This window comes from Strigops habroptila, chromosome 18 (assembly GCF_004027225.2).
Source record: "Strigops habroptila isolate Jane chromosome 18, bStrHab1.2.pri, whole genome shotgun sequence".
NCBI lineage: Eukaryota > Metazoa > Chordata > Aves > Psittaciformes > Psittacidae > Strigops > Strigops habroptila.
Window position 1 is genome coordinate 1687959 of NC_044294.2, and position 22407 is coordinate 1710365.

Here is a 22407-nt window from a genome sequence, read left to right on the forward strand (position 1 = left end):
CACCCAGCCAAGCTGTGCCCACGCCCTGCGCCATGCCCTGGGAAGGAAGGTGGGCACCTCATTAGCAGGGCTGAGGAGGTCACACATGGGATGCTCTTGGTGATAAAGACACATCAGATCCAGCCACTGGCGTTCGTGGCTCAGCCCCAGGAAGAACTCGGTGGCACCTTTTCCCCCTTGGTTCCCCCTTGCCCTCCCCTTTGCTGTTGTGGCGGTGGCCTCCTAGCCAAGCTGGTTAAGAGATTAACACTCTAAAAACCACATTTACTCTAATTAGCCATGAAATCTTTGTAACTAAGTGAAAAAATGTTTCCCTTGAGGGATTTTTGTCCATTCATCACTGTTTGAATTGCCAGGGAGAGAAAGGGGGGGGTGGGGGGGGGGAGAGAAAGAGGGGAGGGGGAAGAGGGGAAAAAAACCCTCAGATCTAATGAATTAATAGCAGAATGCCCCGGGGGAGCCGCAGGCTCCTACCAAACACGGGCACCTCAAAGGGGGCTTTTCACAAGCTCTCCGAGGGGATGCTTCTGAATTATTTTGAGTTAACAGACTGTAACACAACGCTCTGCTCCCCGTGCGAGCTAGCTGGGCAGCTTGGCCAGAGCTCTGCGCTCCTCCCTTCCCTGCCCAGGGGTGGACAGACGGACACTGCGTCCGGCTGTGCATAAGGACAGGGCTCTGCCACAGCACAGCCAGTGCACTCCAGTTCCTATTTTACTGGGATAAACATCTCGGAGTTAGGTGGGAGAGGAAGGGGGGGGGGGGCGGGGGGGGGCAGAAAATCTTGCCACAACTTAGGCCCATAAATATTTCATATCGCTGGAATAAGAACGATTATATTCCTGCCAGCACTTTTCTTGTGTATTTTAAATGTGTCACCGCCTTCTACTTTCTCCCCCGTTTGTGTTTCTTGTAACAGGCCCATGAAATAAAGATTAGCTGAATAATCAAGAGTGTTTAGAAATGTGAAGGGGCCTGTCTCAGGAGCACTGCGTGCTCAGGTTCATCATTTCTCTTCCCCCCCCTTTCTCTTTTTAAGGATGCCAAACACAGATGGGGGATGCAGTTTTCACATGCTGGAGCGGGAGCGAGCGCGGTGCCCGAGCGTGCAGGGACGGAGCGAGCGGAGAGCACACACTTCCCCGTCAGAAATGACAGCCTCAGCGCCGTGCAGGAGAGGGGGGCACTCTCCCCACATTGCATATTTATTGTTCAAACTGCAGAGGGGCCAATTAAACCAGCTTGATCATTGCTGTGTTCAAACAGACGTGTGGCTGCTTTGAGGAGAGGGGTGAGAGAGGCAGGTGTACACATTCCTGGTGTGGTACCATGCAGCCCACTCCTCCGAGAGCCACTGAAACAACCACAGCTGAACAAAAGGTGCTTCAAAGATGCAGCTCCCACAGGAACACATCAGGTTGGCACCCAACAGCAAGCACAGCTTTCCCCCTTAAGCCTTCTTGCCCTGTGAATAGTAGCTTTTGCTCTCTTTACTCCTTCAATTCCTCATATAAGCTTCTACCTTAAGTCTTCTCACCCCGTATTAGCTTTTGCTCTCTTTCCTAATTCAATTCTCCATAGAAGCTTCCCCCTTAAGCCTTCTTGCCCCACGGATATTACCTTTTGCTTCCTTTCCTACTCCAGTTCTTCACACAAGCTGCCTACACCATGAGACAGTCTACACCCACATCTCGCCCTAGCTCTTGGGCAATTATTCCAAGACATGCTCTAGACTCCCACATTTAGCTGCCACAGGAGTTCTTGGAGTAAGTTCTGGAAAGCCTTGTAGAGGTAGTTAAAGTGGAGATCTCAGGAAGATACTGCAAATCACATGTTTCCCTGAAACACCAGAGGGTCTGCACAGCAAACGGCTCCAAATGTCATTTCCATTTAGCTGCTTTGCAAGCCAATTTGTCACATACTAATGCAATTTGCTGAAGAGAGTTAAAGAGCACAGGGCAGCAGCAGACCCTTCTCCTCCAGGTTCCCGCAGCCAGCCGGGATCTGTGTGTTCCCTTTTGCATCCAGTTCGAGTTCCCTTCTGCTCAGGGGCAGGGGAAGCTCAGGGTTAACACCAAGAACAACACCCAGCGTGGCACGAGCATCGGGAAGCACTGTTTCTATCTTCTTGGTGGATGGTGCGTAGATCTTATGCAGCATCTGTTACCTGTTTCCACCACACAAACTTGTTATAAGCTGGGGCAGGGAACTCCACAATTAATTACATCAAACAATGCTATAAAGTCAATAAAGAGTAAATTGGGTTATTTTATCTTCTTGCGCCAAGTGCTGTGGATATGGTTAGAAGAGTTGAGGAAGATGACTGGTTTGCTAGATAAGCCATTTCACAACAGTTGTACATTCACATTACTCATCACTTGCACCAAGTTTCTTAAATCAAAGCTATTTTAACTGGTTCGCTGCACCACCCTAAAATACCACTTTAAGCTTTGAGGATCCTCAAAGTGACAACAAATGGCAAAAGGACAGCAATAAATACCAAAAAACCATCGTGTTTTAAGGGATCCGACACCTCTGTGCTAAAGGAAAGAAGCTGAACAGCTGCTCTGAAGACGGCAGATTTCTTCCAAGGCATCTGTCTTTCAGCTCTAAAGTAGGTCATTTGATTTAACTTTTAGACACCGTATCAATGAAGCCATCCAGAGAAGGAGAGACAAGACTATTACAAGTCAGCTGTGATCTATTAAACACATTCAAGCCACCAGTGAAGCACCAAGTGCTCAGCAAACAACAGGGAAACCCCGTCAGCAGCAGGTTCTCTCATCATGGTACTCCGCAAACTTCACATTCTTTCCCCCCCAAGCCAGTCCCTTGAACTGTTGGTCATCAATGTACAGGTTTTTTTCTCTACCACTTACTATTCACCTCACTTAATATTCACCTATTGACTTTCTGATACCCATTAGAACACAGATTAATTGAGCATCATTCACTTCACCTCCGGGAAGGTGAAAGCATTGGCCACAGCTTGAAGGGAGATAAAGCCTCTAATGCCACGGAGGTCACAACGGGAGGGGACATCTACGGAGGTCACAACGGGAGGTCACAGTGTGGCCCTTCCAGTGCCCACACAGAGCAGCCTCAGCTCAATACACCATCCACCAGCTCCAGGGCTGGGGAAACTCACCATCACACAGAAGTAGGATTTCCCCTGAAGGGAGCACGGGTGCATTCCCTTCCCTCCCCATATCCCCTTTCAAAAAGGGTCTTGTGAGGATTTAGGGAAGTGTTAATGGGGATTCTTTCTCCAACATTCCGGGTGTTTTCAGCCCCTCCTTGCCAACAGTAACTTTTCATGGAAATGAGTTGATTCTGGTGCATTGACTGCTCCAGACCGTGACTGAGCGGTAACGAATGACAACGGAATTAACGAGCACATCCATCCCCGTTACAGCCTGTGCCTGGGCGCAAAACGGAACCGGGGGAAGGGAAGAGGGGGGTGGCTGGTGATCGGGCACGGGGACCTCAGAGGGATTTTTCCAGCCTCCTCTCGGCAGAACCTCCTCGGGCCCGCCCGGTACCGCGGCAGGGCCGGTGCTGCCGCGCACCGCCCGCGGGCTGCAGCCTCCGGTACCTCCCGCGTCGGGCAGCCCCGGGGAAGGGCCCGCGGTCGGCTCAGGGTTGGGGGCGGAAGGACGAACCCCGACCTCCTCCTCCCTGAGCCCTCCCGGCCGGACCGGGCAGCGGGGATGCCCGAGGGAGCCGCAGCCCCGGGGACACTCCGCAGCCCCGGCCACTCACTCACCAGCCCTCGCAGCTCCGGTGCCGCCCGCCTCCTCGGGGTGCCGGCTCACGGCGGGGTAATCCACACGGCTCCCGACACCATGGAAATCCAGGGCCGGGTGCCCGCTACTCCACCGCCTTCCCGCAGCCGCTCAGCCTCCTCCGGCTCGGCTCAGCTCAGCTCCGCCGGCCGCTCATGCCTCCGCAGCCGCTGCCCGAGCACGGCGGCGAGCCCCGGCTCCCCTCCGCCGCGCCGGCATCCGCCCGCCGCCGAGCCCGGGCGCGCTCCCCGCCGCGCTCCCGCCGCCGCCGCGCCGCCCCCGATCCACGTTTAACCCTTCCCCAGCCTCGGCGGCGGGGAAGCACCGGGAATCCGCGGCACCACAACGGAACAAAGCCCCGGAGCCGAGCGAGGAGCGGGGCTGCCGCACTCACCTCGACGGCTGCGCACCCCCGGCCGCGCTGAGCAAGTCACCGGCTCCCGCACCTGCGCCCTCCTAAAGGCTCCCGCACTTGGTGGGTTGCAGCCTCCCATCAGCGCTGGGAGGGAGGGGAATGGAGCTCTTCCCCCCGCCGCACACCCCTTCCCCGCAGGTTCTGGGGGGGACACTGACCTCTAAGCGCTCCGTGCCTCAGTTTCCCCATTTACGTCAACTCCATTCGAGTTGACAGCTCAGCCTTGTGCCAAGACTACATCATCTACAGCAGAGCAGAAGCTGTATGTGCGCTGCAGAGTCTCTAAAGCCACCAACCTTCACACCTCCTGGCTTGCCAAAAGCTGTCTAAGACCAACCACAGTGGCCACAGCCAGCTGGGACAAGGAGCCCAGTGACCACTTGCTGTTAGGATCCGGAGGATCCCTCCTTGGGATGAAGCAGCTCAGCACAGAGGCCCTGCCTGGCTTCTCCTGCTGGCCTAGCTCAAGTATCGGAAAAAATACCTGGAAGGTGTTAGGGTACCTAAAGTGAGGAGCATCTCCAACCACCCCAGAGCCACACTGGTTGCCTGCCAGGGCCTGGGAATGCCATCAAATAGGGAGGCAGAGCCAGCCCCAGCAGGACAGCATGGCCCCAAAACCCCAGCAGCACCATGGTCCAGCTAAACCTGCCCCATCATGGCAGCACAGGAGGAATTTTGAGGAGTCCAACTAGTGGAGGGAATCAATTACATGATGGATTGCTGTTTTCCATCTCTTGTCATCAAGAATTTTTTTACCACACACTGCAATATGCGAGAGACAAAATTATAGCCAGGATCCTAGGCCTCTTCCACAATAAACCCAAGTGACTAAACTGACCCAAGAGCAGGTTTGGTGCGGGGAAGACACAGTTGCTGTTAGTTTTGCTGCCTGCCCTGCGTACAGGGTTCAAGAAGTCTGTTGTGTGGAGTCCAGTAGGGAATGCCTCTGCATCCCACTGTGCTCTGGATCCTGTGCTTTTCCCCTCCGGGAGGGCTGTAAACCAGTGCCTGTGCTGCCCCCTCTCCAGGGACACCAGTGCCTGTGTCTCTCTCCCCAACCTCACCACATTCACCATCCTTCAGAAAAGGATTTCTTTTCCAGTAGTGCCTGTACAACCATCTGTGGAGCACAGGCAAAGCTCCCTCCACATCCTGGTCAAGTCACTCCCATGGAAAGGGTCCCCTCAACTTCTCTGGAAGCTCTAGAGTGGGGATTCTGACATCCTGGAAACACACACAGGTTGCAGCTGTTTAGCTCAGGCGAGGAAACAGAAGACACTCAGTGGATGGCAGCATTGGTTCCTTAGCACGCTTTTCTCTTTCGCCGTCTCTAATACTCTTACTGTGTTGTGCCTTCACAGCGAATGATACTAAACCCGATTACAAATACCATCCTTGGTTAAATGCACATCCCACTAGTGCTATTTCTCCTTTTGCAAAGTCCACACAAGGCAGTCAGAGCATCCCAACAACCATTTCTCTCCTCTTGCATCCTGCCTTCTGTTTAGCATTTATTAATGGTCAATTATGCTCCTGTATGGAGAGTCCAGCTTGTTACAGGATTGCTCAGCTGGGGAGCAGCCCCGAGACTTGTGGAGTAGCTCATGCACAGGGCACGTAAGCAAAGGGCTGCTCCAGCATGTGGGGAGTGAAACAAAACAGGTGGAGATTCATCTGGGTTTGCTCAGGTGATGGATGTGCTGCTGGGCTAAGGAGGTGCCTGTGTGCTTTAAATATCAGCAAGCTCTGCGCTGAAACAGCTCCTGGAGAAATCAGAGAATCCCAGCCTGGTTTGGGTTAGAAGGGAGCTTAAGGCTTTTCCAGCTCCAACCCCCTGCCACAGGCAGGGACACCTTCCACTAGAGCAGGTTGCTCCAAGCCCCTGTGTCCAACCTGGCCCTGAACACTGCCAGGGATGGGGCAGCCACGGCTTCTCTGGGCACCCTCAGCACCTCAGCACCCTCACAGGAGGTATTTTTTCCTAATACTCAACCTAAATCTCCACCCTTCCATGGATATTTGCATTCACCTTTTCCTGGAAAGGGCGATAGGCATAATCCTGGAATCAAAATCTGGAGCCATAAGAGAAGGACAAACCTGCCAGTAGTTCAATCAAATACACATGGTGACAAATGTATAGAGATGCACATACACATAAGTGCAATCCTATGTCCACAAAGCTCCACGCAACCGCTGCACACATGCACATTTATGCACAAAGACACAAACTCAACAACCAGGAGTGCAAATATCAGCCCATGTCTGACAGTCCCCGTATGCATCCAAGGCAGGGCAGGAAGGGCATTGGGATGCACAACTAGGACCTACCTGGGTTCTTCAGCAGCAGGGTCACCCACACACGCCCGCAGCTTTGCCGAAGAGACCCCTGGCATTGCCGGTGTGGGTGTAGAGCCCTCATCCCATCTCCCAGAGAGCTCTGAGCTTCACCATGAAGCAAACCAGGAGCTCAACAACCACTGGCCAAGCAGGGGAGATGGGTTATGAAGCCATCTTCAAACTCTCGGCACACAACTTCTTATCCCCATTTCCTCTGCCACAGGAAGGAGTGCTCTTTGCCGAGCACTCCTGTTCCGTGGGGCAGGATCTGGACTGCAGATGACAAAGCAGTCTTTAAGCAGCTGGTGAAGCAAAGCACCAGTGAAAGATTGCTCTCTGTTTCTAGCCTGTGTATGCACGATTTTTCTCTGTCCTTATCTTTGATAAACGTCCTTGCTTCAGAGCGCAAGGGTCATGAATCTGTCTGAGCCGCGAGAAGCAACGAGCCTTTCTATCCTCCCAGCATCCAGCCCTTCATATTCGCTCAAAGTCCTGGACAACCCAGCTTCACACATTGCCTCTGGTACTTCTCTTGGTGCCCACAGACGCAGCAAAACCCAACACCAGTATTTGCTCTGCATTTGCCATTCCCAGGGTGATAAAATAGATTCTGCTCTTCCCTGCTTTCTAAAATGGGAAAATATCCTTGGTTTTTTCCCCCTGTACCCATTTAGACCAAGTCACCGAGTTGAGGAAAGCCCATCCCTGGCCTCTGATCCTCCGTTAAGACTGGCTTAGAGCAGCAGCTAAGGCTGAGCGAGGGGAAGAGCTCCATCTATAGGCACCATCCATAGGGACCGCGCAGCATCACTCCAGAGCGCAGGTGCCAGCGGCTGACAGCTTCTAGTTCCTCGCATCATATCTATCCATGCAATATGCAGCAGAGCTAATAATTATTCAGCACTAATCACTACAATAGAAGAATCACAGGCGGTTATTTAGAAATGATTGTTTCCACTCAGTTATTACCTATGACAGTGAAAGGAAATATCAAATAGTCAAACCCACATGGATATGGGAAGCTGAATGAAAGATCAATGGAATTTAACTGGCACTTTCTGCTATTCTTCCTCTTTAGAAGAACCTTGTCAAGTAATTTGCTTTTTCTCTCTACTGTTCATAACACCCTCTTGGAAAATGAGAAGGATTTTTCTTTTCCTAACGCACCTTTTCCTTTCCCCTCCTCAGGTTTTCTCACAAATATGAGCTTCAGTTCCTGCCTCTGGATCCCCTGGTTTGAACTGAGCTGCAATTCACTCACAAACATTCTTTCTTTCTAAACCAAACTCTGTTTTCATGAAGTGCAAGGGCAGGAGAACAGAAAGTCCCCGAATCCCGAGTTACAGAGTGTCTTGTTACTGTCAAAAAAACACAATTGCAGACAATGTCTGTGCTGAGGTTGTGTCAGAAATTCAAGGTGCACACAATATGCCATTTTTAATTGTCTTCCTACAGCTAAGAACTGCGTCAGCTGAAATAAAGGGGATCATACAGGGGAGAGCATAAAAGTAACCCTGCAAAGATACCAGTGATAGTGATTTATACAAATCCGACAGATCACAACATGAAAACATTGCTCACATTGGCCCAGAGCCAGAAGGCAACTGGATTGCTTTTTCCATGGCCTTCCTTTGGCTCCACAGTGGGACCACCCAGGGTCTACACACAACACAGCTCCCATCTCTCTTTAAAGATAAATATCCTGCTGCATCCTTGTGTTTCGCATCTCCCTTTGAATGTGCCAGAAACAGGGAGAGGTTTTCTATCTCAGTCATTAACTAAGCAAATTGTCCAAAAAAGAGTTGTCTGAAGAGGCTGATCGACTCTTTGTGGCACTCTGGTCTCGCTCTGCAACACAACTGCTTTCAAAAGCATCACCAAAGTGATCTGCGAGCCCCTCGCCATCACACGGATGGACAGCAGAGCCGGAAGAGCCACTGGATGCCCAGGAAAAGGGAGCAGGAACCTTCCCCTGAGACAGGCCATGGGACTGGGCATCCATCCATCATTCCTGGGATCGATACCTGCCCCAGCTGCTGACCCATGATCCAGATGTGGCCCCTCCAGCTGCCAAGTGATGCTTGAGGCCAGGATGCGCTTTGCTGGAGCGTGACAGGGCTGCGTGGGACGAGGCTGAACCTCCACCTCCAGACCATGACTGCACAGGGTGAGCGATTACAGCCCATTGAGCCAATTATTGACCCTCTAAGGAAGGAGACTCCGCACAGCCTTTGACATGAAACAGAAGACCAGCACTACTCTGGCCTGTCACGTCGAGAATTTACAGCTTAATGATTTCCTAAGGGCCAAATCCTGTTCTGACATGCTTTGCCATCGATCAGAGGCACGTTCTGCAGCAAGGAAGCAACAATTCCCTGCTCATGGGGTCACTTCAGACCAGCACCAGCCTGGTCTGTCTCCAACTTGCTCGTGTTCAGTGGCTGAAGCAGATGCAGCAAGAGGGACCATGGGTTTTTCTGTCATTGGTTCATCTACCTTATTAATTATTCACTAATGATGCAGTTACAAACAAACCCACTGTGCTTGAGGCAGCCTCTGATGGTTTCCTGTCTGGGTTTGTTCTAGTAACAGGGGAAAAAGTCTTTATGCCCTGAACCCCAGATAGGCAAAGGCATCATCAGTGTTATTCCAAGATGTTGGTGAACAACACGGCCCTGTTCCCCACCACCTCCATTCCAGACCATTGATATTGAGCCCCTTGGGGCTGCTTTCAACATTCCCAGCACCCAGGGCTAGAAGGTTTGCAGAAATCCTTAAAAACTGCAGGTTTTCCAAGATTTTGGTTCTAAATATCTACATCTGAATTCCCTCAGGACCTGCTGAAGTTTGTCAGCAGGGTTCCCATCTCCCCATTACAGGGAAGGGGTGTTTTGGGTGAAAGCAGCATCTACACAACTTAGTTACTCTTACTGTAAAGCCTGAAAGGTGGTCGCTGTGATTAACGTGCTGCTTTAGCAATAAATCTCCCCAGCATGCTCACTGCAGCATGTTCATTGGAAATCTTTAGTTCCTTCATCATAAAGAAATGAGTATTTCAGACTCCCTGTCCTAATGAACATCAACCATGGAGCATATTGTCAAACACGCTGTGGCTCTGCCTTTTATTCTACAATCATCTTTGTAATTTTCCTGAAGGCAGTGTGTATTACTGACAATGCCAAACTAACTTAAATGCAAACCTACATTATTTTAAGCCCTAATTTCATCTCTTTTTCCCCACTCGTCTGAGGAGAAGGAGATTTTCCCCTGCATAACGAGTGGGAGGGGGGTGGAACTGGAAATCCTTTGATTTGTGGGGCTGTGAGTGTTAATCTGCTGCTGCAAATGCTGCAAATCAGTTTGTGAGTGAGGAATGAGCCTGAAGCCTGCTTATCGTTTCATACCCTTTTCAGTGTTTCTTAGGAGTTTTGTCAGGACAGGGAGGGGAGGGAGATGTTCACAGTCAAATGCAAACCCAGAAGTTTATAGAAACTCCTCAGCCCACGTCAGAGAAAGGCAAAACAGGTACACGTTCCTTTTAAACACTCTTACTGTCCATCTTGCTACAATCATGATGAATACAGACTGCCAAAGGAAAAAAAACAAGAAAAGACAACTTCAAGCACACCAACCTCTTAATTTACCTCCTAATTCAGCAGGACACTTTTCATCTAATCTGTTTTTGCAGAATCTCCTTCTAGCTCTCTTGGCGCACATGTGCCTACGTGCGTCATGCAGGGCTGGGCAAGGAAATCACAGTTTCATATCTCCAGGAAGATGTCCTGCTGGAGACCAGGCACCAGGGCTTCCCTCTTCTGCCTTCCCCCATCACAGCACCTCTGCAGACAAGTCTGCCTTCAGCCACAAAAGATGTATCATACAGCATGATTTATTTCATGTGTGATTATTGCAGAAAGGTCTTTGGTTTAATTGATGTATCGGATCATGTATGATAAGTGTATCGAGGGAGTTTTCACATCACAGGCAGATGTATAGAGAGGGACCTCCTCTGGCTCTTTTCTTTGCCTCAATACCCAGCAAGGGGCCCCGGAATATTGGGGGATTAATGTCACAACAGAGGGAAAAAGTCTGCCATTCAATCTATCTTAACTTTTTATTTCACCAGTGCACCAATTAAACATTCCCCATCTGAAGAGAACACGGATTAAAGCAATAGCAATGCTGAAGAAAATAATCATCTCTTTGGAGATCTGCCTATGGACAGATCTTTTCTCTCAAATGATCAAGGAAAATATATGAAATTGAACAAAAAAAGGACCTCTTAGAAGTAAACTTTAGGGCTACGTGAATAATTTCTGCTTTCCTTGTCTGCGTTCCCTTTCATGAGCTTCTTTTGCTTCCACTGGCACCTTCTCCCTTGCAGCCCATTTGCATTGTGTTAATTAAAGGGAGCTGGCAGGGTCTGGATGCAGCTTTTCAGAGCCAGAGCACTCAGCACTGGGAGAAGGGGATGAAACCATGCTCTGCTCCAACGTGGACAGGCCTACCTCATGATGGGATCAAACCTAGGACCGCAACCCAAGGAAGTCCTCTTCAGCTTACACCAAAGACTAAGAGGAAACATGGGATTCTCTCCAGCAAGAGCCCTGAGAGCTCTCCCAGGCTGTCTCTGCTGAGCTGCTGATGTCTTCACAACCTGGTTTGGTTTGAAGAAGTTTCCTTCTCACTAAAAAAGGACCCAAACCACCATTTTTTCCTTCCAAAAGGGCACTCAAGGCAGTGGCACCTCGCCAGTGCCAGCATGGTGGGCAGCGTGCCTTTGCTGCTTGGGATCTGTGATGAAGTACTGGGGAATAAAATAAGAACAAACCCCCTGCCCAAGCCCCTGCGTTACTCTTATGCCATGACTGACACCAGGAACAGTGCCATGTGGGCTGCAAGCTGTGCACCCGCTGGTCATCTATTTAAGCAAAGCAAGTCACGATTTCAAATTGATAGGAACAGACTAGATCAAAGGAAAAAAAGGAGACCAAGTGTGGTATTTTTCCCAACTCAAATCCCTGCATGGCTGTGCCAAGACCTACTTCCAGCAACTCTCTCTTTATTTGGATAAGTGGAAGCTTTAAATGAGAAAGTTTTCCTTGGCAAATATGTATTGGCAGCAGAACTGGACCAGTTAAGTATACCCAGCCCAGACAAAAGGAAAAGGCTGTTTCTAATTACAAATGCTTGTATTTCTCTACTCTGTGATTTCTGATGTTGCTTGGGCCAGAGGTTTAGCTTGAGGAGAGGGGCAGGGAGAAACCAAATACAGAGATTAGCCAATAAATGAGTGACATCTCTGAATTCCTCAGCACCGCTGGCGCCGCAGCATTCTCAGGCTCCATCTCCTGTGGCATCTTCAGGCCTCAAATCATTTCAAGTTATTTGTGATCACTCAAAAACAAGCCTAGAGCCCATTTCCCTGTCAGACAGGGTAATTCCCATGCAAGCAGAGCCCATACTTTGTGCTTGGCCATCCAGGTGCTGGGCCAGGAATCCTCGCGCTCCTTGGCAGGATTCCCATGATGGTGTGAGCCTTCTCTTTCTTGCCTCTCAGGATGCAGAGAACAACAGAACTCCTTCACAGAACTCCTTAGCCTAGAAGTAATTCAAACTAAACTTAAATAAGAAGAGACTTGAGCAAACTATCCATAAATCCGTATCATAGAATCCTAGAATGGTTTGTGTTGGAAGGGACCATAAAGCTCATACCGTTCCAAGCCCCTGCCACGGGGCAGGGACACCTTCCACTAGAGCAGGTTGCTCCAAGCCCCTGTGTCCAACCTGGCCTTGAACACTGCCAGGGATGGGGCAGCCACAGCTTCTCTGGGCACCCTGTGCCAGCGCCTCAGCACCCTCACAGGGAAGAGCTTCTGCCTCAGAGCTCATCTCAATCTCCCCTCTGGCAGGTTAAAGCCATTCCCCCTTGTCCTGTCCCTACAGACCCTTGTCCAAAGTCCCTCTCCAGGTTTCTTGCAGCCTCTTCAGGCATTGGAGCTGCTCTAAGGTCTCTATGGAGACTTCTCTTATATCTTAAGATTGTTTTACCAGGTATTTCTTCTGTGGTGTTGGACACCAAATGTGGGAGACACTGGTTTCCCATTTAGCACTAATGGCACTTGCCATGAACAAGTAAGAATTTACTTTCTATTAATGAGGCTTTAGATAGGATTACCCCAACGTGCTGCAGTGAATGTTTTGTGGCAGAATCACAGCTGGGTCTATATTCTGCATTGGTAAGCTCTGGGCTGTATTTCATTACAAGGTATTTCTTAGTGAATAGCGGAAAAGACACCACCATCCCTTGGCAAACAAAGAAACATATCTAAACAAAAATAGCTAAACAAATCTAAACAGAAATAAGAGAACACAGCCAGGAAAACCGAATGTGCTGAACACTGAGGAACAAAGGAAACAGGAACCATTTGTTACCTAATAAAGGAACTGGAAAAGAAAGTCTTTGACAGTAAGGGAGGACGATTTGCTCTCATGGGCCAGTGAACATCTAAATATATACAAGCTGTTCGCAGCAGACTGATTGCAGCTAGGCCATAATGCTATTGTACATGCTCTAAAAGAAATAAAAAGGGGGAAACCACTACCACAGAGAGGTACTCCAGAAACAGATCATGGGCTCTTCATTAAAGATAATTATTTTAGTGAAATCTATTTTTCCCCTCTCTTATTGCCATGTTTTCTTTTATGTTAATTTTGTGTCTGTTTAAAGTTGAATTCCTTGATCTGCAATATCTTTTAGCTTTAATTTTTTTTCTCTCTTTTCCTCTTACCAGTGAAATGAATTCAAATCATTTGCATTTATTGCAGAGAACATACAGCCTCATCTGTAGCCTTTAGTCTGACTGAATTGCTTTTCTGCTTCACAAGGCACATAGTGTAAGCTGGAGCATGCCCCCTCGCCACTCTGCTACAGCCAGAAATAATCTAGTTGGCACTTCCATGTTTCTCTAATATTTATTATATTGATCATACATGAAATAAATAAGCAAAATTATATTATTGGAAGCAATGATCTGATGAACCCATGGACCAAATCAAGCACTTGGTAGAGACTTAGTAAAAAGCAGCAGTCTGCTCTTTACCATTTCCAAAGTCAATTTTCCTTACAAATAGTTTTCTCATCAACCTTAGCACTCTAGAGAGAGAACGTGTCCTTCCACTAGACCTCCTTTGAAACTAGGTGTATTAGATATGGATGCTATGCCAAATCTAACTTCTTTGTAAGTATATACTTCAACTTCTTTACTTAACTTTAAAAGCTTCTTTAAAAAAATACTGTATTGGTTTTGTGGATTTAGCTTCAAGTGACCCAAAATACTCGAAGAGAATCATGACACATGAAAACAGAGCTGGCGTCAGACCAGGCCTATTTGTTTAAATACATTTGTCAAAACTATGGCTATAAATACAGAGAATTTGCACAGCTTCTATTACATTATCATCTCTTGTGCTACAGGAACAATATTCTTCCCACAATCATATATGGCAAAGGGGTAACTGCTGGAGCCAGGGGAAGGAAACGGGAAGCCCAGATTCAGACAATACAGAAACTGACCTCAGCAAATAAATCATTAAAACATTAAGCCTGTTCCAAGTGGTTCTCTGCAGCTCTAAAGCCCCAAGTGCTCTATTTCTCCACCAAACTCCAGCTCCACGGTCTCTCCCTTGGAGAAACTGGCTCTGGAGCAGAGATGATGAAAATCACTTGGAGAGATTTAGATGGATGACAGGGGTAGATCCCTAAAGAGAAAACACGCTAAAGCGTGCGCTCATGTTTAAGCACATTCTGTTATCTCCAGCAGATGCTACACCCCTCTGTAAGCAGAGATGGACCTGAGCACGTGGCTGAGGGCATTGCAATTAGGGTCAAAGCGGAGAGACTGATGCACCCCAAGGTGGGTCCAGAGCATTGCCACCAGCCAGGACCTCCTGTACGATGCCATCGAGGGGGCAGCGCACAGGCCAAGGCTGGTCCTCTCCCAATCCTTTAGCAGTGTTATCAGCAGCAGCAGATGCTGCTGCAGTCAGATGGAAACAACACAAGGAACTTTCCACATGGTGTCTAGTCAAAGAGAGAAAAAAAGAGGATCTGCTAGAGGCTGGCTGGGGATACAGGGGAATCTCATCGCAGGAAGCACACGCAGCTATTTTCAGGTCAAACTTTCCCTGCTGCAGTGCCATGTATGCCATGGTCCCAAAGTGCTTTGGGTGTAGAACGAGGGCCTGGTTGTACCTCTCCAGCTGAGAGCTGTTGTATCTATTTCATTGACAGAGAAGCACAAAGATTGAGGCAGGGAAGTGACAGCAGGAGGGATGCAGACAGGAGAAAATCTGAAAGTCTTGCCAATAATCTCATTGCATATTCTGTACTTGTGATCTGTCTAATGCCATGGGATTCACATTTCCTCTAACTTCCAAGCTGACATGTTTAGAAGTAGCATTCACAATACCTCAAGTGGCAATATCTTGGTCTTAATCCTTCTTTGCTATCTGTCTCTTTAAACCTGTGTATCAGCCACTGAACCATGCCAGACCCTTTACAATGTCACCAATATCCAAACACCCTCTCCTGGTGTCAAACTACCACTAAGGACCTCAGTTCCTCCTCATACAGCCCACAGAGAAGAAGAATTCCATGAGAAATCACCATGACTGGGGAAAGACTCAAACTTATTGATCCCAGTATCAAGTATACACAATAGCTGTAATTAAACACTGTGTAGGCTGCGCAATGGTTGTCTTCCCTTGGGTTTAGTCCATGAACAAACTGCAGACAGACAGACTGCACCCCCAGGTGTGACTGCAGCCTTGGGGAGCATGAATACACTGATCAAGCTTACCTCTCTTTGCAAGAAAGCCAATCAAAGCTGGCTTTTCAATGTGTAAATGTTATAAATCCTGCATAAAAAGGGAAAAGGTACAGCCAAGACATAGGCTTTTTAACAGCTGTTTGTAAATATGTCTAATAATTCATCCTGTCAACACGCTCACCTCTCCATTACAAAGAAATATTCATACATGGTATTCCCAGTGCTGACAGATCCATTTCCTTAATGAAATACATGCAGTTTACTTTACAAAGTTTAATTGCTCCAAGAACCATGTCAGGTTTCTTTATTCAACCTGCAGTCCTGAAATCCTTCCAGCTCCCACGTACAACAAGTAAAGCAGTTAATAGAGCTTTTGCAGCAGTGGCTTAGCAGGTAAGCCACCTTTGAGCAATAATCCCAGCAAATACAGATGAAGATGCTGGAATCTCCTGCCTTCTAGGAGTCTAGGTGCTAAGTAACAGGAAATTCAGTCCTACTAATTGAGCAGGGGTTTTCTATAGGGAGCACCTACAGCCTTGAAATCAAGTCATTGATTATATTTCTTAGATATGAATGTCTACGGCAGGAACATGCAGTGAGAAATGCTGAGCTGTAAAAGGAACAAACTGGATGAGAAGTCATCAGGAGCATGCAGGGATGGAATAATCATTGTACAGGCTTACAGGGATGAACTGTCATATCAGCAATCCACACAGCAAGTTTCTGATGTTTGTCAGCTTCCACCTTTTATCCATTAAATCTGTGATAAACGGAAGGATGAAACTACCAAATCACAGACTGGTTTGGGTTGGAAGGGACCTTAAAGCTCATCCAGCTCCAACCCCCTGCCACGGGCAGGGACACCTTCCACTAGAGCAGGTTGCTCCAAGCCCCTGTGTCCAACCTGGCCTTGAACACTGCCAGGGATGGGGCAGCCACAGCTTCTCTGGGCACCCTGTGCCAGCGCCTCAGCACCCTCACAGGGAAGAACTTCTTCCTTGTACTTAAATATCTGCAGGGTCTCTGCAGCCCTGATTCTGAGTTAGCAGAGGAGAACCCTCCATTTTCCCCATCTGCAAGGTGCCTGAATCTCACCAGGGATCTCAGACCATGTAAAAGCATCCCCAAGTGGGGCAAAGCACAGAACGGAAGGTGTATTTTAGGAAAGAAATCACCATGCACAAGACCTGGCCACTGCAAAGCTCATTTCTGTTAGAATTCCCAGCTAATGTGGTCTAGTGTGTGTGTCTTCCCAAGATGGAAATAGTAAGCTATGCACATCCACACTACTAACAACCTAATCTGACCCCTAACAAATGGAGAGACATTTAAATCAAAGCCTGAAAATAAATCGCTGAGCCAACAGTGGTGGTGTGATTTTGAGAGATGCTCATAACTGTTACAAAGAGCTAAACAAACTCATTTAAGCATGATCCCTCTCCTTCTGTATGCTAATATGGAAAATGGAAAGTAGCCTAGAAAATACTGCCTGCTTTTGAGAGCAGGCAGGAAAGGTTAGCTGGGTGCTGCTACTTGAACACCATCAATCATTTCTAAGAGTAGTCTGAGCATGTAAGCAAGCCTCCCGGCATACCACAGGAGCTTTACATTACTCCAGTTTCTCCAGTTGTCAAAATTAAGCTAAAGACTTACACATCACAGACTAAGTCAGTAGTACGAGGGGAGCATGGGTACAACAGACTCCTCATTAAAACGAAGTATTATGCATTAAATCAAACCCCAACCACAGCATTTCCTGCTCGTGATCTGTTAGCTGGACTCCTGCTATTTTTTTAGATCACACAGAGATTTTACTCCATGAATTTCCAACAGCAGTCAGGAGGAGGAGGCAAGTGACGGAGGAGCATCCTCATGGCAGGGGCTGGGGACTCACTGCTAAAGGGGGTGGCCGTGGGAGAGGAAGGGCTCAAAGCCTCTGCAGGAAGATGTTAGAGGGCTGTGTATCAACCAGCACGGCCGTTGTACCAGGGAACAGAGGTCTGTTTGGTTTTACTTCTGCCTGACTCCAGCACAGCAGAAGCTGATCATATGTGAAAGAGCCAGGATTTGAACAAGATCTCAGACAATAAAAAGGGCAAGGCAGAGGACCCTGCAGGAGGAAGACTGATGCAGTTTTATTCCCAGATGCCCAAATGGAGGCATTCTCTGCTGCTTCAGATGTTAAGGTCAGAGGAGGATAGATAACTGAATCCCCTTTTAAACCTCGTGAGGTGAGTGACCCTCGTGTAGCTCCTCTCTGAAGGGGACAGACTATTTTTCTACGAGTCCTCATGGCAGTACATAGCAGAAGTAAAGCTCCATCCTTCTGAAAAACAAGCTGCAAAGGCTGGCTCTGCTCAGGCTTCCAAAAAAGGGGTCTGGGATCTTCCCAGGACCTGGCTTCCAGCCCACCGCAGCAAAGCTGGCTGCGAAGCAAGGTGCCACTCGCAGCACTCCCATCCCACAGCCCAGACACTCTGGCTACAGCCTGGAATAAAGGCTCCAGCTCACATATTTGTCAGGAAGAAGTGCTGTTTAACACAACCAGCACAGGAGGCAACCTTGGCCCAAAGAACCGAGTAATCCTCCACACTGACTGCAGCGACAGATGCTGGTAGCTCTGCCTCCTTGCAATGATTTGTACTACCTGGCGCGGGAGCTCCTGCCTGCCAGCACCCGAATCCATGTGATGCGGGAGGCAGCTGCATAGGAAGGAGATGGCCAGGGGGATTTTTGGAGTGGTCACCTACATCTGCAGCTGGCTGAGCATGGGCAGCACGGAGCTGGGTGGGATGCTGAGCTGCCTGGGAACTGCCCAGCACGGCTCCACTTGCCTCTTGGCACGAGAGGGGTTTGCACGGCTCCTTGGCAGCATCATGAGTGCTCAGGGTCATGCAAGGGCTGAAGGGTTTGTTTGATAAGGAAAACAACCTCTCCCATGGAGCCAGGCTGAGAGAGCTGGGCTTGTTCAGCTGGAGAAGAGAAGGCTCCTTAAGGCGACACCTTAGAGCAGCTCCCAGTGCCTAAAGGGGCTCCAGGAAACCTGGAGAGGGGCTTTGGACAAGGGCCTGGAGGGACAGGACAAGGGGAATGGCTTTAACCTGCCAGAGGGGAGATTGAGATGAGCTCTGAGGCAGAAGCTCTTCCCTGTGAGGGTGCTGAGGCGCTGGCACAGGGTGCCCAGAGAAGCTGTGGCTGCCCCATCCCTGGCAGTGTTCAAGGCCAGGTTGGACACAGGGGCTTGGAGCAACCTGCTCTAGTGGAAGGTGTCTCTGCCTGTGGCAGGGGGCTGGAACTGTGTGAGCTTTAAGGTCCCTTCCAACCCAAACCACTCTGTGATACTATGATTTCCCTCTCCCACTGTTCTTACCCTTTCGACCCATTCCTCTATGCTAAAGTGACACCAACCTGCAGAAATAAAGCACATGTGGTGATTTACAGAGCAGTAGAGGAAAAATCCAAAACCCCACAAGTACTCCCCAGTTTGGGCTCCCAGATCATCACACAATGCAGCCACAAAGATAAACACATGCAAATGCTTGACTGGGTGAGAGCATCTGACAAGATGGATTTTCAAGCCAAAAAGTGTATCTGTTAACAGAAATCCTGCTGGCTCTGCATGATGCTCAGAACCCTCCTCAGCCTGGCTCCCCCACCACGCAGAGCAGCAGCAGGTCACCCAGTCCCGCAGCATCCACATCCCCGGAGCCAGGCTCCAGGAGCCCAAGGACTCTCCATCTGCTGCTGGAGCCGAGTCACAATTCAGTTACACGTGAAAACAGGCTCTGATCTGATCTTCAGGCTCATTCTGAGGCAAAAAACAACAGGCTGGAACAACAGAGACTGGTCATTTTTGCCTTCTTTAGGTGGGCACATCAGCTTCCTTAGGTTTACACAGAGGGGGAAAAGCAATCCCTTTAAGTATCTGAATACGTTTGTGGATCTGTCCCCAAACATCAGACTCTGCTGTAGGCAAATGCTGCAATTTTCCAAGGATCCTTTTCATCCATTTTTTATACAGCTCGTTTTCTTCAAAGGCAGGCTGGGGCTGCATGTGCACAGGGAAACTAATATTTCGCTTTCATTCTGTTGCATTTTAATACTGAAGTTTGGCACCTGGCTGAATGCTGCCCCAGTTTGCCAGGGAAGACATCAGGAGTCAGTGGGTAACAGAAATCAGTCATTAGTGCAGAAGAAGATGGAATGTGGTTATCTATATTACAGGCTATTCAAGTTTTATCCTTTTTATTTTAAAATCAAGCTTGCTGTTTGGTCCTTGCCATACCATCAAGTAGTTGTCCCATCTGAACAAAGCACATGGTTAAGAGCTATTTTGATTTATGCTAAATCATATCCTCCATAGCATTATTGAATAGTTTCGGTGGAAGAGACCTTAAAGATCATCCAGTTCCAAACCCCCCCTGCCAAGAAGAAAGAATGAAATGAGCACTGAAATGGTTAGAATGGTGATCGTCAGCATTTACATTATTTAGTTTAATCTCCTTGGGACTTTAGCAGCTGACAGAGAACTATTCTCCACCAGGGCAGTGCTCCTCTATGGCAAAGCAATGATAACACCGGTAGAAGGTTTTATCTTTTTGGCTCTGGTTCTGTATAAATTATTGTTCAGCCTGAGCAATGCTTCCCTTGGTGGCATCATATTGTATCAAAAGACAGACATGGCAAGCACACCACCCAAACAGAGGATTATAGCAGGGGGGGACTGGCAGTGCAGCTTGGCAAGCTGCAGCCACACGGTCCTGCTCTGTGCTGGTGCATCAGCCGCACCATGGGTCGCGGTTATGATATACCCAACCTCTCCAAATGCCTCTGGCACCTGATATCACACACAAGTTGGCCTCACCGTAAAACTAACCACGAGATCCTCACTGGCTGTTGGTAATCCAGCTAAAGTCAGGGGTATTTATGCCAAAAGAGGATCTGTTCCTGTAGGAGCAAACTCAAGAGCAGCCAAACGTTCGCACTCCAGGGATGCTCAGGCCACGCTGCAGCATGTGCTGCTGCTGCTGGGAGGGAAAAAGTAGATTTGATGCAAGGGGTTAAAGAGCTTACAGCATGCTTCTATGAGTCTTGCAGCTCTCTTACAGGTTTTCCGCTTTCCACCCTGGAAAGCTGGGTGTCTCCATCAAAACAGCATTTAATCGGAACAAAACCTCACCAGTAAGAGCTCAAACCCAGGAGGACACAGAAGCCAATTACAATTTTTGTCCCTATTACAACCTGTTCCCCCTAATTTTATTAATTTCATGCAGACACTTAGCTGCGGGAAGTGTGTCAATCCAGATGATATCTTCTAGCAGATAAGCTATTTCATCAGTAAGAAAAATTGACCTTGTTTTTGGATTGTGTAACAGCAGCAAGTTTAGATTAACAATCCACCTCTTCAGCTGAGGACCCTCAGTTTAAACACTTTCCTGTTAACTTTGATCAAGAAAGAATCCAGTCTGGTCCCAGTACAGGAATTAGTCTGTACAGTCTATGTTGTTAAACATTAATTTTACCTGATGGCTCCTCAAAGCTAAATGAAACACAGGCAGGAGCTGGGCAGAGCCTTCCTCCCTATCGCTACCTTCCTCTGCTATTCATCACTTCTCATTTCTGTTCACTCGCTTCTAAATGTTTCAGTTTTAATTAAACCCATAAACAGGTACAAATAAGCATGAAGAAAGGCAAGATTAAAGTCTGTTATCCACGAGGTATAGCCTGTATGAGATATTTGAGATAAATGAGCAGAGCACAGTGTATTTACAGAGCTCATCATACTGCAATTAATTCAGCAACAGGGTTACACCCCGTGGGGGTTTCACATCGGGCTTTTCTTTGTGGCACAAATTTGTTACCTCCTTCAGCCCTCACAAAGAGCCTCAATGACTTCAACTCTGAGGAAAATAAATCTACTCCTAAGTGTTGTTTTCACCTTTGTGCAGAATTTATTTCTCCTGCCTTTCTGGTCAGCATCACCACAGGCTCCAAGCACATGGCTGGGAACCCACATTCTTGGGTTTTATTGCTGCCTCCATCCCTGACATCTGACTTATGACGGGCTGAGAGCGACTTCTTCATTCTCATCCTCTGCTTGTTCTCTTGTAAAATGAATTCTAATTAATAAATGTCAGTATGTCAGCTTGAGTTCCTCAGACAGAAGGCACTAAAGATCTACAAGGTGTCATTAATTCAGAATTAGTTTCAGAGACATCATTTCTTTAACTTTATAACTGTCTATCCCATCACCAATCCATCTCCATGCAGTTTTACATCATGATCATTTACCAAAATATCCTAGAGGCTGTTATATTTTAAGCCTTTTCCATTTTTCTTTGTGGTTGCTCTGATTTAGGATGCGGACTCTTGGGCAATACAGATTTGCCAGGCAGTGAATGGACTCGCTGGCAGGCAAGAGGTTGTCTTCTTTAACCCTGCAAAGGCTACAGCAAGATCCAGCCCTGTGCAACCAGACAGCATATGGCCATCATTGTTTTTATCAAAATCTTGATCTATAATTCATCTTAAAATGCTTTCCCTCCTTGTCACTCCCTTACACATCCCTCCAAGAATGCCACACTATGTATATTTAATCGGAAACTGAACAAGTGCACACGTTCAAGGTGAGTAACTTTAAAGAACTGAGGACAAGAAAACTGAAGCACACAAAGTTCTCCCACTTACTCCCCAGACTTGCCTAAACCAAAGCAATAGGATGGGAAATCATCACCCTACAGCAAATAAACAAGATCATCACGAAGGTTGCTAATGTTAGGTAGGTAAAACAGTGGCAGTAGGAGCCTGTCATAGCTACTCCCTTTTACAAAGGGTTACAGCAACCATCTCAGAGCCCACATTGCTACTATTTTCCCTGCTTTTGAATATGGAATCACAGAATGGTTTGGATTGGAAGGGACCTTAAAGATCATTTAGTTCCCAACCCCTGCCACAGGCAGGGACAACATGACCCATTTTGGTTTTAATAAAAGGGACTTAGGAAAACCACCTCTAGTTCCCAGACAAACTGTTTGTT

At 48.1% G+C, this 22407-nt stretch overlaps 1 protein-coding gene across 3 annotated transcripts in view; it reads right to left on the reverse strand.

The window, feature by feature from the left end:
* The window catches only part of PLXNA2 (plexin A2), a 287247-nt gene that overhangs the window by 202913 nt on the left and 61927 nt on the right, over positions 1 to 22407 (reverse strand). Inside the window, exon 1 of one of the 3 annotated variants that reach the window (XM_030473342.1) lies at positions 4180 to 4253. The exons of 1 other annotated variant lie outside the window; for it this stretch is intronic. The gene's annotated coding sequence lies outside the window, so the exon portion shown is untranslated. Of the gene's footprint in view, positions 1 to 3766; positions 4050 to 4179; positions 4254 to 22407 lie in introns of those variants that run through there. One more of the 3 variants, XM_030473340.1, reaches the window with a different exon arrangement.